We start from the raw sequence: 15,483 nt of genomic DNA on the forward strand, positions 1-15,483 counted from the left end.
AAATCTGTTTGAAAAAGTTATGTGTATGTTCAGTGCAGAAAGGGTTTGCCGTTGGTGTTTAAAAATCCTGCAGAAATTCTACAGGTGATCATGGGAGAAGTTGCTGCTTTACTTGCAAGGTTATTGCAAGAAGGGTGGTAAGAGAGCAAGTAACATCCCCCTTCCCTGTTAATCATTCATGTTGGCAAAATTGTTTTGTTACCAAAATCGTGTCTGTTGGCAAATGTGACAGGATAACGAGTGCCAAATATTGTCTGAAAGTGTCATAAATTGATTGTCCACCCAGCGGGCAAAATACGTTGAAATAACGTTGAAACAACGTCAGATACCGACGTTGAACTAACGTTGAATAATCTGTGAACTTGAAAGTTGATCTGACGTTGAAATTCCGACGTTGAATCAACGTTGACGTTTCAATGTTGAATTAGTGTTGGAAATGTAACGTTGATTCAACGTTGAATAATGATTGAATTTGTAAGTTGATATGACGTTGAAATGCTGACAGAAAACCAACGTTGAAATCACAACGTTGAATCAACGTAGACATTTCAACGTTGATTCAATGTTGAAAATTCCACGTTGATTCAACGTTGAATAATGATTGAATTTGCAAATTGATCTGACGTTAAACCAACGTTAAACCAACGTGGAAATCACAACGTTGGATCAACGTAGACACTTTGACGTTGATTCAATGTTGGAAATTCTACGTTGATTCCACGTTGAATGATGATTGAATTGGCAAATTGATCTGACGTAGAAATGCCGACATTGAAACAATGTGGAGATTACAACATTGAATTAACGTAGACATCTCTACATTGATGATGATGGATTGCAAATTGAATCAAGGTATAAATAATCAACAGTTAAATAAATACAATTCTTCAATCAACATGGACATATTAAGGTTTGTGTTTAGATCAAGATAAAGCTGGTATGTACTGCTAATTTATGGTGGGGGGCAATTCCACGGTAACGGAAGGACGTTTTCACTCATTAAACAAAATTTCAAATGTGTGTATCACAGACACTGTTAATAGTTACAGCAAACAAATGACACAATGGTATTGGTATAATGCTACCTTCAATTTCCACACCTTTGGGGGGTCTGAATGCCTCCCGTTTATGAATTATGAATATTAATGAGGTCGGTAACGGAAGGACGGTAAAACGGACAAGGGTTTTCCAACTTACTCGCGTTTTGCGTAAACTCTGTGAATTTTATGGGGCAATTATATTTTAAAGGTAGGAAATGGAATCCCTGAAGCTTTATCTATACTATACCACCTTTCATTTGACTTTAAGTGTTTCGGTAATATAATTACAACGTTTTAAGTGGACTATAATTTGGTAACGGAAGGACGGTAACGGAAGGACAAAAGGTTTACTCAATTATAGCATGAACAAAATGTGAATTTACACTAATTATACAAGTGAAACAAATTGCTGAAATGTGTAACTGAATGTGAAATCAACAATATGCAGACCTGGCATAAATAATTATACCCAAAAAACTATTGAGATAAAGATAGAAGCCTGCTAATTAATGATAACAAAAGAAAAATGAAAACAACCAAAAACACATCATTCACGAACACAAGACAACTACAGAAATGAACTTCAAACCCATCACCTCAATCCTCAAAAGTTCAAATTCACAGTATTTGAACACTTGAGTATATTGGTTACATGTTTACCAACAACTTTTAATTATACCGGTAGGGTCAGTGGTTTACCTAAAGGGTGGGGGGGGGGGACCAGCCTACATGTACAAGGTCAAAACATCTACTGGTAGAACTGATGGCTTCAGAATAAATGCTTTTAGGTGTTGCTTTTAATTGAACTCTAAATTCAATGTTTGAAATCAAATTACAATGATTTAGAGTAGTAACAATTAACTTATAAACATCCAAACTGAAGTTGTTAACTTGGGCATAATTTGTCAAAGATTGCACCTCACATGTCTTACACATGTAAATTGAATGAAAGTGCCCCAAAGTACCGGTACTTTCTTCCATCTCATTTTTGACTTAATTGCTTCTGGAATGGCTTCACAGAAATTGTATTTTTCTCTATTGTCCATGAATGCTGATGGCAGCAACTTTATGATTTGATTTTCTGCAACAACTCCATACATTTACAAGTACTGGTACATCGGCATATATGTACATGTACATTGTACATGTTGTACATGCCTGTGCCATCCTTTGTAAAAAACACCTTGCCCTGCTTATCCCGCTTTTGTGAAGGTGGGTCACATGAATGTCCTTTCAATGCTCATTATACATGCATGTATTTGCAGTGATTTTCATTTTTCAAACATGAGAACAAATGTCGTAACATTTGAAAAAAATACGATTTGTCCTTCCGTTACCGTCCTTCCGTTACCAATTTGGTAACGGAAGGACGGGATTTAATTAATTTTAATTAAAAAACGACAAGTACAGCAGTGTCAGTTATAATGTCATATTGAAGGCCTACCTAAACTTGCTTTGCACAATAACTTTCAATGCATTCATACTGCAAGTTTTAAAAATAAATTAAAAATATGTATTTTTTCGGTAACGGAAGGACATTTTCGAAGGCTGAAATATTAGAAGTCACTGAAGCGAAACAAATTACGCAAAACATTAAAAACAAGTTTCAGTCAGTTTTTCAAGGCCAATACTTTCTCATGACAGAAACTGATGGCATTAGTACATATTTTTGTGTGTGTATTGGTAGAATACTTTCATATCACTTTTAATCACATTTTTAGGATTAAAACAGGATTATTATGTAATCCTATTTTTTGGTACCGAAATGTATCAAAAATAAAATTCCGACTTCAAATATTGAAAATATAGACTTTTAGCTTTCATTTGATGCCAAATTTGTTTAAGTCACATGTATTTGAATTTTTTGGTGTCATGTCCACTTTGGTGTGGAATTGCCCTGGATGTTGGCAATTTTCGAATCATTCTATATGTTTAATAAATTTGCAAGCTGAGGAGTGATGTTAAATCCATGTCGAATTGAATAACAAGTTCAATTTAAATGCAATTATTTATCAATCACTTTAATGTTTTCTATGAAAAACTGAATGTATTATTATTAACTTCCAAACTTCATCAGCTTACAACACATGTTAGGTTTTAGTAATTATTTCATACATTGTAAAATTCAGAATTGGATTGATTTGTTCCAACAGGATAATAGCCTGCATGAGGGGACTTTAGTCTCTAAAAAAGAACATGCTTATGAAATTAATTGATTTTTTTCTCAAACAAATAAAGTACTGCCCTGTGCATTTAAATTGGAAAATATTACAAGAGGTAGCACTAAGCACATAGGTAGGTAAATTGTTTAAACATCTAAATTCTCGTTTTTTTTAATTTGCACATACCAATACAAAAGGAAGAAACCAATTCATGTGTGTTTTCAAACTTTATCTGTAGCACTATTCTGTCATATGAAGAGGAATTTTCTTAAATTATTGCAAGAGGTTATGCGGCAGACTTGGGCAAGAGCATTAGAAACTATCAAATAGAAAAAAAAAAGAAAACGTTATTCATACAAAATTCTTCTGAATGATTCAATTGAACATTTCACGAGGTCAACCAAGAATCAACAGTATAGAATCTAAAATAATGTACAATACATGTATAGAACCTTAGTATTTCTCGAATGTAGAAGTTTCAAGATGAAAGGTATAAGATGTGGCAGAGGTTAAATTTCCATCACTTAAAAAGCCTTTACATATGTTGAACACTTACGGAAAGATACCAGTCACTCCAGAGCAACTTACTGTATTTGAACAACTATTGATCAACTGTTCCAATTTTGAAATATTTAACACAGTTCAAAGGTACGACTGAACGTGAAGGTGCATAGGCCCCAGGGTGTGTCCCTCCATCACCTCTTCTTTCAGGCACAAACTTGACAAGACATGAAAAACTCAACAAGCAGCAACATCCACCACCTTGCCATTACGAAGTTAGGACGTCGCTAGAAAAGACAAATAAAAGATATAATTATTGTTTTAGAATTGCAGGCTCCCCCACTCCAACCAACTCTTTGTTCATTGACACAAGCCAAATCACCCTCAAAAACGAAAATGTTAAAACCATAAAACAGAAAAATACATTCACAAACCATGCACAGTTTAAACAAAGTAACAACACGCTTGGTCATCATTTTATATGCTGCACTTGTGTACACAAAATCAATAGGACGATGCATTTTTAGTAAACTTGCACTTGTAAAGCCAAGCACTTGTTTTCCTGACATTTCAGCGATTATCAACCATACAACCCAGAACCCATATGTGATTTTACTTCAGAACCAGCACAATAATTGGTCGAAATATACTTAAACTGACAAAGAAAAGCACATTACCTGCGAAACTAAAAAAGCCTGTCTCCTCAACTGCTTTCTTTCAGTTCCATTTTGCCCATCACTGCACCTGTTGGACGAGAAAAAATGTAACTCTCAGAGACAAAAGTAAAAATCCATTGGGAAAAAAGGTAATTGAAGAGTGTAAACAAACACCAGTTATTATACAATGGATTGTGACGAAATTTTCTGCCAACATTTAATTAAGATATAGCCACAAATCTTGTTTTCATATTTTGCGAACTTTTTGAATGAACTGTCCTTTGTGTCTGTTGTTTTCACAAGTACAGTAACAAATTAATATTGTTTGACAAACAAAAGCACAATATTCTCTGAAAAGTATACCTTTGCATACTATAGGCTAGATCTGCTCACAGGCTCTCGCAAGCTCAAGACCTGAAAAATATGAACACGTGAATCATTAATTAACATAGCAAATAATCCCCAAAAGATAATGTTTCATCGAATTTCTTCAACAATAAGCAAATGTAAATGTAAATTCACCTTCAACAATGTATTGTTAGGGGAAATATTAAAAGTGATGGCAATAACCTGTTTTCAAGAGCTACATCTCTATTTAAGTGTTATTGACTTGAGAATAAAATAATCTGTAAAAGTGTTTTGGTCGTTGCTTAGCCCTGAATGTATGTTTTTGTGGGCACATGCATACCAGCTACTGCACTGCGAGTACTGTCCGAAAGCTTTCAAACTGAAGTATCCTGGTTCGACAATCCATGCTGACTTTGGATCCTTCTCAAATCCTGTAATCATCAGTGCTGACTGTAACTCTCCTGGAATTTCGAAAAGGAAAAAAAAATGTTTTGTTTTTTTCAAAAGCTGAAAATGTGAGATTAACTTCCCAGTCCAACCTTCCAACTTAGACTTTGCATACCCTCCCCCCCCCAAAAAAACCCACAAAATATGCAAACCAAGTCCACGCAAAACAAAAACACAATGTTTATGTAGAAATAGCACCTGCCCAATGATTGATTACTTAGGCCAAAAAATTGCGTATTTACTCACTCCCTGCACACTGCACAGTCCATTTTGTTATTGCAACATTCACAGCATAAGCTACAAATTACAAACATCTGTATAATCATCCGTGCTTGCATTTACCTAAAAGTTTTGGTACAGAAATTTGTGTTTACTATGTGTTCATGTATTTTCATACGAAAGTCACAGCAAATTTTACACCAAGATTCAAGGAACTACTCAACTTCCTCCATATTGTGACTTGTACATGTACATGAGCGACGGGGCCGTGATAGCAACATGTGAAATCGAAATCGGAAGTGTTTATACCCCACTTGATAGGCCTATTCTCTATGGAAGATAACCTACCTGGTTTAACAATCAGGGGAAATAAAACGGTATAATGTACATGATCCATGACCTATCGCCGCTGTGTGGCCAAACGAAGGAACTCCAGTTGACCTCGAGAAAAAAATACTGCAATCACTTTTGGACGATCCATGTTTGTAGCCTGAAAATTACAAGAAAACTGAAAATCTACAGTACATAAAATCGAATCATGTTTTTCCCGGTTATTATTGTAACCAGCTAGGTTAAGTATATTTCATCGTGCATTTCATGTCCATAGTGAAGGTCTAACAAGTGAGAAAAAATATCCCAATGTCTATTTCCTCAGAAATAACTTTTCAGTACGAAGGAAATCCAGTAATTGAGCATATTATATTCGCCGTTAACAATCGTCTTAGAAAGTTTGAGTCGCTCGTCTATATACTATTCAGTTCACATGATTATTCCTTAGGATTTTTCTCCAAACTTTCCTCATAACCCATTTTAGAAGAGCTGAGCAATACATTGTTCAGAGTGGATCCCGGCGGTCGACTTCTTGCCAGGCCTAGTATTGGTGGTTCCCGCGCACGTACCGAGACGCTGGTATCATCAGCGACCAGTCAGGCCGGTGTCCTCGACCCCAGTGATGTGCCAATATTTGATTATCGTTTTGGGGAGACGTTGTTGCAATTAATAAGTAAAGTGCTACGAATAAACGTCAGGTTTGTCTAAGCAACATCATAGCAATTATTACGAATTCTGATGGCTTAACTCTTACCTGATATGTGGGTAAAATGATGTCGGCTGCACGCTACACGTCAACACAACTGCAGTAGCTGATGTCGAAATTGTAACGGTCATTTGGCTTGCTGAGCTGACCGCGCGATCGTGATTCAAGAGTGTACATGAAAACTATTGGCCAGCGTCACAACCTTGGAATGTGGTTACAAATTACGCGCCATGTGATTGGCTAGCATCACAGCTTTGTCGTGCTGACAAATAATATGCGGTCTTAATATATGTTATCATAAAAAGACTGAGACGCATACAATTGAGTTGGCCATTTAAAAAAAATATTTCTTCACATGATATTTTACACTTTGATAGTTAAAATTATTCGTAATTGATATGATGTTGATGCATGTTCCCTAAGGACAATTAATACTCAGTTTCAAAGCAATGCATGGACATTGTTTCATATAACACATGGAATTTAGGTTTCAATATCGTGACACAATTTAAACTTTTATTCATCGTCAGATTAATGTCAAAATGTGTACGGTGGAACAACGTACGTTACTAAATCGACGTTGAATAAACATGGAATTTTGGTTGTTAATATCGTGACGCAATTTGAACTTTTATTCGATGTCAGATTAATGTCGAAATCTGTACGTTGGAACAACGTTACCAAATCGACGTTGGATAGACATTGAATTTAGGTTGATAATATCGCGACGCAATTTGAACATTTATCCAACGTTGGATTAATGTCGAAATATGGACGTTGAAACAACGCTACAAAACTGACGTTGGATAGACATTGAATTTAGGTTGTTAATATCGCGACGCAATTTCAACATTTATCCAACGTTGGGTTAATGTCGAAATATGGACGTTGGAACAACGTTACAAAACTGACGTTGCATAGATATTGAATTTTGGTTGATAATATCGCGACGTAATTTCAACATTAGTCCAACGTTAAAACAACGTCAAACTGTAACATAAAATCAACGTCGCAAATGACGTTGAAACAACGTTGTTTTACGGTATTTCGACGTCGTGACGTCATTTCAACCAACATTCAACGTTGAAATAACGTTGTGTGCCCACTGGGCACTTTTAACAGCGCCCCCTATCAGAAGATGGGGTCCAGCACTACCCCCCCCCTTCCATTTTTTTTGCGGAGCTCAGCAATAGAGAGCAGCGACACTCTTGTTTATCCAATCAATTCATTACTTATTCTATAGCAGTAATCCTGATCCTTTCCATAGATCACGTAAATTGAAAACATAGTTTCCAACCCATAGCGCCCTCTACTGTGCATGCTCAGAATGGAATAGCATTCCTAACTGGGGAAATTCACTTCATTTTCTCGTTCTGCAGCTGACAACATCCTGGTCCTTCCTGGAGTTTGGGTTCCTAAGCTGATCGACTTTGGCCTGTCCAGGGAACAAATCGCCGGTAAGGGAGTTTCTGTACTTTGATTTCAAAATAACTTAATAGCATATAAGATATCTATGGGAATAGATATCTTCTCTCTCTCCAACTTTTTTCTCCATACTTTCCTTTGTAGCCCGCACTTGAGTGGCCCTCTGGCCTTGTGATGGGCGATTACCATTAAAAAAAAAGAAGAAAATTGAGGGGCAAATCCTCCTTGCTTTCGGCAGAAGCTGAATTGCAAGGACACAGCTACAACGTGGTTGAGCCAAAAGCATGTAAAGGCACCTTAGGCAGTTGCCATACAACCTATGTCTGACAATGGAGCACAGCCAGATCAAAAGTGTTGATTTTTGCGGATTATGAAAACCGATGAATTGAAAAATCATTGTGGAACAAGAGAGAATCAAACAATTCTACTCACATATGACCCAAGCCAGGAATAAAACCTTGCTCATACAGTAGCAGAGAGAGGTGAACACTTCATGCACTATGCCACCCATTGCACCCGCTACACATACACATTGAGCAGTACTTTCTCGCACATGGTACTGGATCATGCGGATGTCCCAAACTCTTGAACATTGTAATTAGGTTACAAAATAGTCTGGTGCCTGGCCATGCTCTGAAATCAGTGTTTACTTATTTATGCAATGTCCATGGTACAGACACACTGATGACACACATTATGAACTTTTTGAAATTTTTATCTTTTTGAGGGTCCAGTTTTCATAGCTTTAATTTAATATTTAAAGAAATGAACAATAAAAATAATGATTTAATTATTTTTATGTTGATTTAATTTATTAATAAATAATTTAATTAATTATGTGTCTATTTTAATTCACTTTTTGGAGATATTTTTGTTGAAAACACTGACAAGATTGCTTCAGGATAAAGTTTAAAATGTATGCACATTGTTGTTTATGACATTCTGGTGCAAAGAACCGAAAATTCTATTGCGGACCAGTGAAAAGGCCCGCTGGCTAGATAAGAGTCTGGTTCACTAGTCCAGCTGACTAGTGAAAAAAATGTAAGGGCGAACCCTGCAAGGCCTTCATCTTGATTTGTTTTGTTTCAAATGAATTCAGAAAGTCAACACTACAGTATGGACATTTCCGACTTGGGCTGCACCTTGGAATGCATGATCAAAAGCATCCGCAAGTTCGATGTAAGTTCTAAGGGCAGTAAAATGATACCGGCCAAAAAACCTCATGCAATGATGACGGCTTTGCAACTGGTTCTCAACCAGATTTACTGCTGAGCACTTTAATTATACAAAGAACATATTCTGCTTTTTAACAGGAAAAGGTGTGTTTACCAACGCAAATGCCCCACCACTGTATGTCTAGTCCCATGATATGGCACCACCTTTTGCATATCAAGTTTCCTGGGGGCTAACAGGGATCACCAAGTCCAACCCACATACTAAGTTTGAAGTTATGTCAAGTTCTCAAGTTATGGTGGGTAAACTGATTGCTTGCATGCACACATGCTTGTTCCATAACTGTGGGGACCACACACGTGTTGCCCCATGGTATTATGGGGACCAAAGACGCTATAGGCACAGCAGAAAGCCCCCATAACACGTCCCTATCAATAAAAACTTCCCCATGACACGGTGACAGCCCGCCCAGCCTTACACACATGTACCTGTGGGGAAGACTTTTGTTTTTCGTTGCTCCTATTGAATCTCTATGGCGTTTTCCTTATGGGGCAGATAGATTTCTAAAGACTTACTTGTGGGGTCTATTGTTCTATTGTGTTTACTGCCCCATAAGGAATCATATACATGTATATACTCACACTAATTGACAGTACACCGGCAACTTCATACTACAATGGCACCACTGCATTCTGTGCCACATCGAGCAATACTCACCATGTGCAAGCCAATCTCCATATAAAGAGATGTTTACGAATACTCGTGAGAGGCACATAGCAAGAGGCACATAACATAGCTAGAGGGGTGTTTGAATGAAACCTTTGGATTTTTTATTTTTGACTTTTTTTGACTTGTGGAACCAAAGGTATTTATGAATGGGAATAAATATGTGCTTGTCCAGTATTAAACAAGTATGTTTAAAACCGGCTCAGGGCCTAGATGTGGATTTGCTGGAGCGCTGATCAGATCCCTGAGCCGGTTTTAAAGCCGGTTTTAAAACCAGCCAATCGCATATTTATTCCCTTATTGATGGTCTTAACAAAATGGACAGTGAGTACTGAATTTTCCTATCCAGCCTTACGGTTGCGAAGGCTTTGCGTCATGCGTTGATAAGCAAAGTTAATACATGGACACCACAGACAGAGCAGTGAACTGATAAACATCGCTTTTTGAACGGTCTGTTTTTCAAAAAATATACTCAGTATGAAGGAATCGTAAACTTCATGTCAGTAAAAAAAATCACCGTTATTGATGCAGAAACGTCAATACTTGACCTAAAAGTTGTGGAAAAATCGTTTGAAAAGGTCCCCAAATCTAATTACTTATCTCAATTCCTAGGAATCCTTTCAAATTGTCATTTCACGAGTAGAAAACTTATATCATCTAAGTACATGTATATTCCCAATTTCAGCTTAATATGTTGTTGCAAACGCTTGTGTTACAACATGTACTATCACCAGGTTAAATTTTGACTCGGATTTCTCAGTGCCGAGCGAAACAACACATGGTCAATACCACTGCCGAATACGACTGCCAATGGAAGCCCGCCAAAAAGGTTGACACAAAAATAACTCGTGAAGGAGGGGTCGTACACATTTTTACTGCACATCATATATGGATAGGAACCTTATTGATATTAGTGAGGCTTGAAAAGATTGACAGATATGTCAAACATAATTTGTTACAGCTTTGAAAAATGGATGTACCCTAGCCTTTTTTTTCCAATTTTAATAAAAAATACTGAACATATCGAAACAATTTTTAGCACATACTTGGATCATTATAAGGGAAACAAACTCCAAAAGTGGCATGAAGATACGGTCTTCAAAACGGGAGAAATTGATGTTCTAAGATTTTGCCCGCGAACATCAAAATATATGTGTTGTAAAGGTTTTCACTTGATGTCAGAGGTCACACACCAAGGTCAAAGGTCTTTCTTTAACGATAATCGTGAAAGCAGGCGAGACACGCAGTTCGAGAACCGACTTGTCATTGTTGGTGATCAGTTAGACATTGCCTCGGGCAATACTTTGGATTCCCAGGTACAAAGCAGTTTGACCTTTACTTCTGGTCACACCGGAAGTGCAGTGAAAATTGAATATAACTTGAAAATGGAAGCAATATTTAATACAGACAGACAAATTATGGAAGTGCTGCTAAGTGAGGAACGTCAATCACAAAAAACAGCATGATGATGTCAACACTCAAAAGGACGCCCTCTAGCGACACAACAAACAGTGTTAAACTTTTTTAATTTAAAAAGCATTTCTCACAATTTTACCAAATTTCCCCTGGATATTCTTTAAACAACCACAAATGACTTAACAAGGTTTCAGAATCATGACGTCTTTAGATCGGAGTGACTGTAATTTGAAAATGAAATGATTATTTTTTTAAAATTCAAATCCATCATTCGACCCATGTTTAATGACTATGTTCGTAGCACCATTAATGATGTCCCGTACAACGTTGACCTTGCGCTTCCAAATGCCGTGATGTCATCAAACTTGAAGTTAGGTGTCATTAATACATTCATTTAAACATTCATTATAATTTTCATATTTTTAGAAGTTTTTTCACTTCATGGTGAACATGTATCCTCTCTGAACTAAATCAGCATTCAGTTTGCACATTTTTACTGATGACGTTATGAAACCAGAAATAACGTGTACATGTACATAAAGTGTATATTGAAATCTATCATACTCCAACGATAAAAGATCATACGATAAAAGATGCCCCTTTTTTTCCAAGTGAAACAAATCGTTTTACTGGAAGGCTGAATTTCGTGGTCCCTTTTCTGTTGTGACATAAAACTATTCACAACTGGGTTATGTCCTATGAAATAGTTTTCAGCCCAATCACCCAGCGTTTGTAACTCAACAAAGTTTTTCTGTACATCTCTGTCAATTTGAAAAGAATGGGCTATCGTCCCGCAACATGCATTCCAGAGTCCGTCGCTTCATTGTTCAGATGGTCAATAGAGAGCTGACAGCAGCCCAAGCCTTAAAAACCGGTGAGTAATTTTCACCTGTTTACTCTAGCTACACATCCTGTCAAAGAGAGAAAAAAAGATGCCGTTTTCAAACCTTGGCATTCTCTGATTTTAGGCTACATCACTGGCACCAGAACCTTTTAAAGCTGTTAGTGCTTGAACCAAATGAACAGGTTCCACAGTTTGGCTTTGTATTGCAAACTTCCGATGCTCCTGTACCACAAAAGGAATGGAGCCAGTGTCGCCTAGAGATCAGGATCATGAAGCTCTAGCCTGAAGGCAACCTTGATGACAAAACCAACATTTGAGAAATGGCTGAGGATTTTTTTGAGGGGAGAAGACAGTCCTGGTTAATATTCATTAGATGCAAAGAAGCATCATGCCGGGTGGGGGAGGTTCACAAATACCCATATAATGTTAGGCATGGCTCGGTATGGCCAGCCACGGTAAACAAACCTCGTGCCAGACAATTTCAAACTAGGAAACCAGTGTACTTTTTACATTTTTGAAATGTGTGATCCAACAAAATTAGTCACTGAATTCACTTAAGCTGCTTTTAAGTACAATCCTGTCATATTCGGTGTTAGCATGAAATGTTTCTTAAAAAAAAACGAAAAACTTTTTCAACAGTAAAGGATCTCCGCAGCACCGTTGATGAACATGAATAACCACCGACTGTGCATAACCACCGACGCTGAAACCAGAAGAGATGAAAAAATGTGAGTCAGTTAATAAACTCCACGCACGTAAAACAACACAGCTTCTCAGGCCAATAGTAACTCAATTTAAGGTAGCGTATATCGGTTGCAGCTGTCCAAAAAGTAACTGACAGAATTATTGTTGACAATCTTACTTGGTTTAAAGATAAAGACAGTGGGCCGTGAGGTTTGTATCCCTTTAGTTTTTAAGTTTAATGACCACTATCTGGGGTGGGGGTGAAAAGTTGATAAAACGGGGCCCAATACCCTTCTAAGCAACATACTTTTTTTCACAGTCGCAAATGTTGCACATTAGCGAGAACCGCTGCCCTAAAGTATCAGTAATTGACACCATGTGTATGTTATAAAAAAGCCCTACAGTATCCGGTAACATCAAGTGTATGTTATAATTCAAAAATGTTTTTAGACCATTAACAATAACAAAGTATTTTATATTTCAGTTGAAATTTCATTCTGGAAACAGTTTTATTGCTTATGACGCCCCCCCCCCACGAAATGTTCCAGCGCCCCCCCCCCCCCTGAAAAATTCCTGGCTACGCCACTGTATCACAGAAATGTGGAACTCCGTAATAGGCTATTGCGGAAACGCGGAATACTGTGATAGCTTATCACGGAAGCGTGGAATATCGTTATGGCCTAACACAGAAACATAGAAAACGGTGATAGACTATCGTTAAATCGTGTCATTCCGTGACGAGCTATCGTTGTGATAGGCTAACGATGGCATTTAGCTTTGCCAGGCTAACGATATCAATTCATTTCGCTTTGCCACGATAAAACATCACGAAATTATATGTTGTTGTATTCCACGTTTTCGTGATTGGCTATCACAATATTCCCCGTTTCCATGATAGCATATCACGGAATTCCACTTATTCACGATAGCTTATCACGGAATGCCACGTTTCCACGATAATCTTCCACGGATTTCCACGTTTCCATGATAGGCTTTCATGGAATTCACCGTTTTCATGATGGGCTATCGCTGCAATCCAAGTCGTAAAGATATTTCATGATGGAACTCCATGTTTCCAAGATATTTTATCTCAGTAACTCAGTAACTCTGATGGTCATATACGCTTCTGTATAAGGGTCACCTTGTGAACTTTTTTTAAGGTTACAACTGGTGGTGAAGAACAGTCAGTGAGGCCCTCAGCTTCATATAGGACAAACCTGTAGAACATGCTACAAAAACCCCTTGATTAAGTGATAGGTACCAGTGGCATGAATATTCAAGTTTCATTGGTCAATGTACAGATATCATGGTTCATTGTGCAGATTTATTGGAGGATGCCTAGCCAATGAGATTAGCTCCATGTCCATGAGCAAGTTACATTACAGCAATTGCAGACTGGTTGTCAGTGTTTTTATACACCAAATGGCAGCATTTGACCTGGATACATGAAACCCTCATGGGCTTGACGAGCAGGGGTAACAATGGCACAGTACCAGAAAAATGTGCACAGCACAAATCCTGGGTTTGCAGTAAATTGTCATGTGCGATGACTTTTCAACACTGTAAGTTTGAAATCCTTGTTACTAATTTACTCTTATGTACAGGTGAATCTCAATTGACGGAAGAATGGAACTGCCCAGAGCACCAGCACAGCTGTCTCTAGTAGGTTTTAATCTCGCAATAGGGTGCAGTTTTTATGGAGCCACTAAGCAGGAAATGTTGGCTTAGGCCAAAAAAAAAAGTCTCCGGTTTCTGGTATGGAGCTTGCCCAAAAAATGGTGCGGCGACGGGGCTTTTTTTTTTTACCTGATTTTTTTGCTTTAAATGTCGGCTGATGACTGCAAATGGTGCCTGACTAAACTTAGTGCAAATATATGGGAGTCCAAAGAGGCCACATAAAGCTTATTCTCGACCATAACCCAATCTAAAAACACGTTAAAATTGTGCAGCAGCAGGATTCCAGTCAAACCAGTGAGTTTTGCGGTTTTGAGACATCATCTTTCATTGAAATTTTTTTTTTCATTTTGCCGACGCGCATGGCTACGGCGATGCGTGCGCATTCCAGAAACCGGAGAATTTTTTTGGGGGCCTTAGCAGATTTATGTGGAAAAAATATAAGCCAAGTAAAGTTAATGTTAAAGTTAATGTTAGACGTCCTCATAAGTAACGTGTACAAATATACAAGGGTGGATCCAGAACACAATTTTTTGGGGGGGGCCAAAAAAAATTTTGGTCCCCCAAAAAAGTGGGTCAAAAAAATTACGGTGTGGGGTTCGGGGCCCGCTTAAGGGCCCCGAAAAATTGTTGGATTCTAGATGCTCTGTGGTGCGATCTGAGGCATTTTCTGACCACTTTAACCAATTTTTTGGGAGGAAAAGATGGTGGTGTACTCATTGCCTGCCTTTATTGCAATGTCACATAAAAAAAAAAATTGGTTTCGTTTTTGGGGGGGGGCATGGCCCCCTTTGGCCCCCCCCCCCTGGATCCGCCCTTGCAAATATAATGTTATACATGAATTTGAAGTACTCAGATATCTTAAAGGTTCTTTAAAGAATATTTATGCAATGTAATGATGTATTTTATAGTACGCGGATATACGTATTTCAAAGAATATACAATGTTAATGATATATTTTATATAGGTTTTCCCGTCCAATTTCGCACTTAGTGCATGCAAAAGTAAAGATAGGTCATTCAATTTCGCACATAGTGCATGAGAAAGTATAAATAGGTCATTCAATTTCCCGGATAGGGCAGCCAAAATCACCAATCGGCAATCAAATTCGCTATGGGGCAGCCGAAATGGC

The 15,483-nt window shown here is 37.7% G+C and overlaps 1 long non-coding RNA gene across 1 annotated transcript; it reads left to right on the plus strand.

Annotated features, from left to right (window-relative positions):
* Positions 1 to 10,824: 10,824 nt before the first annotated feature.
* On the plus strand, positions 10,825 to 14,418 carry LOC119719579. The gene is made up of 3 exons (XR_005269987.1): positions 10,825 to 12,023; positions 12,633 to 12,721; positions 14,282 to 14,418. It is a non-coding gene; the product is annotated as an uncharacterized LOC119719579 (long non-coding RNA).
* The last annotated feature ends 1,065 nt before the right edge of the window (positions 14,419 to 15,483 follow it).

The sequence above is a fragment of the Patiria miniata genome, unplaced genomic scaffold (genome assembly GCF_015706575.1).
Source record: "Patiria miniata isolate m_02_andy unplaced genomic scaffold, ASM1570657v1 HiC_scaffold_8, whole genome shotgun sequence".
Lineage (NCBI taxonomy): Eukaryota > Metazoa > Echinodermata > Asteroidea > Valvatida > Asterinidae > Patiria > Patiria miniata.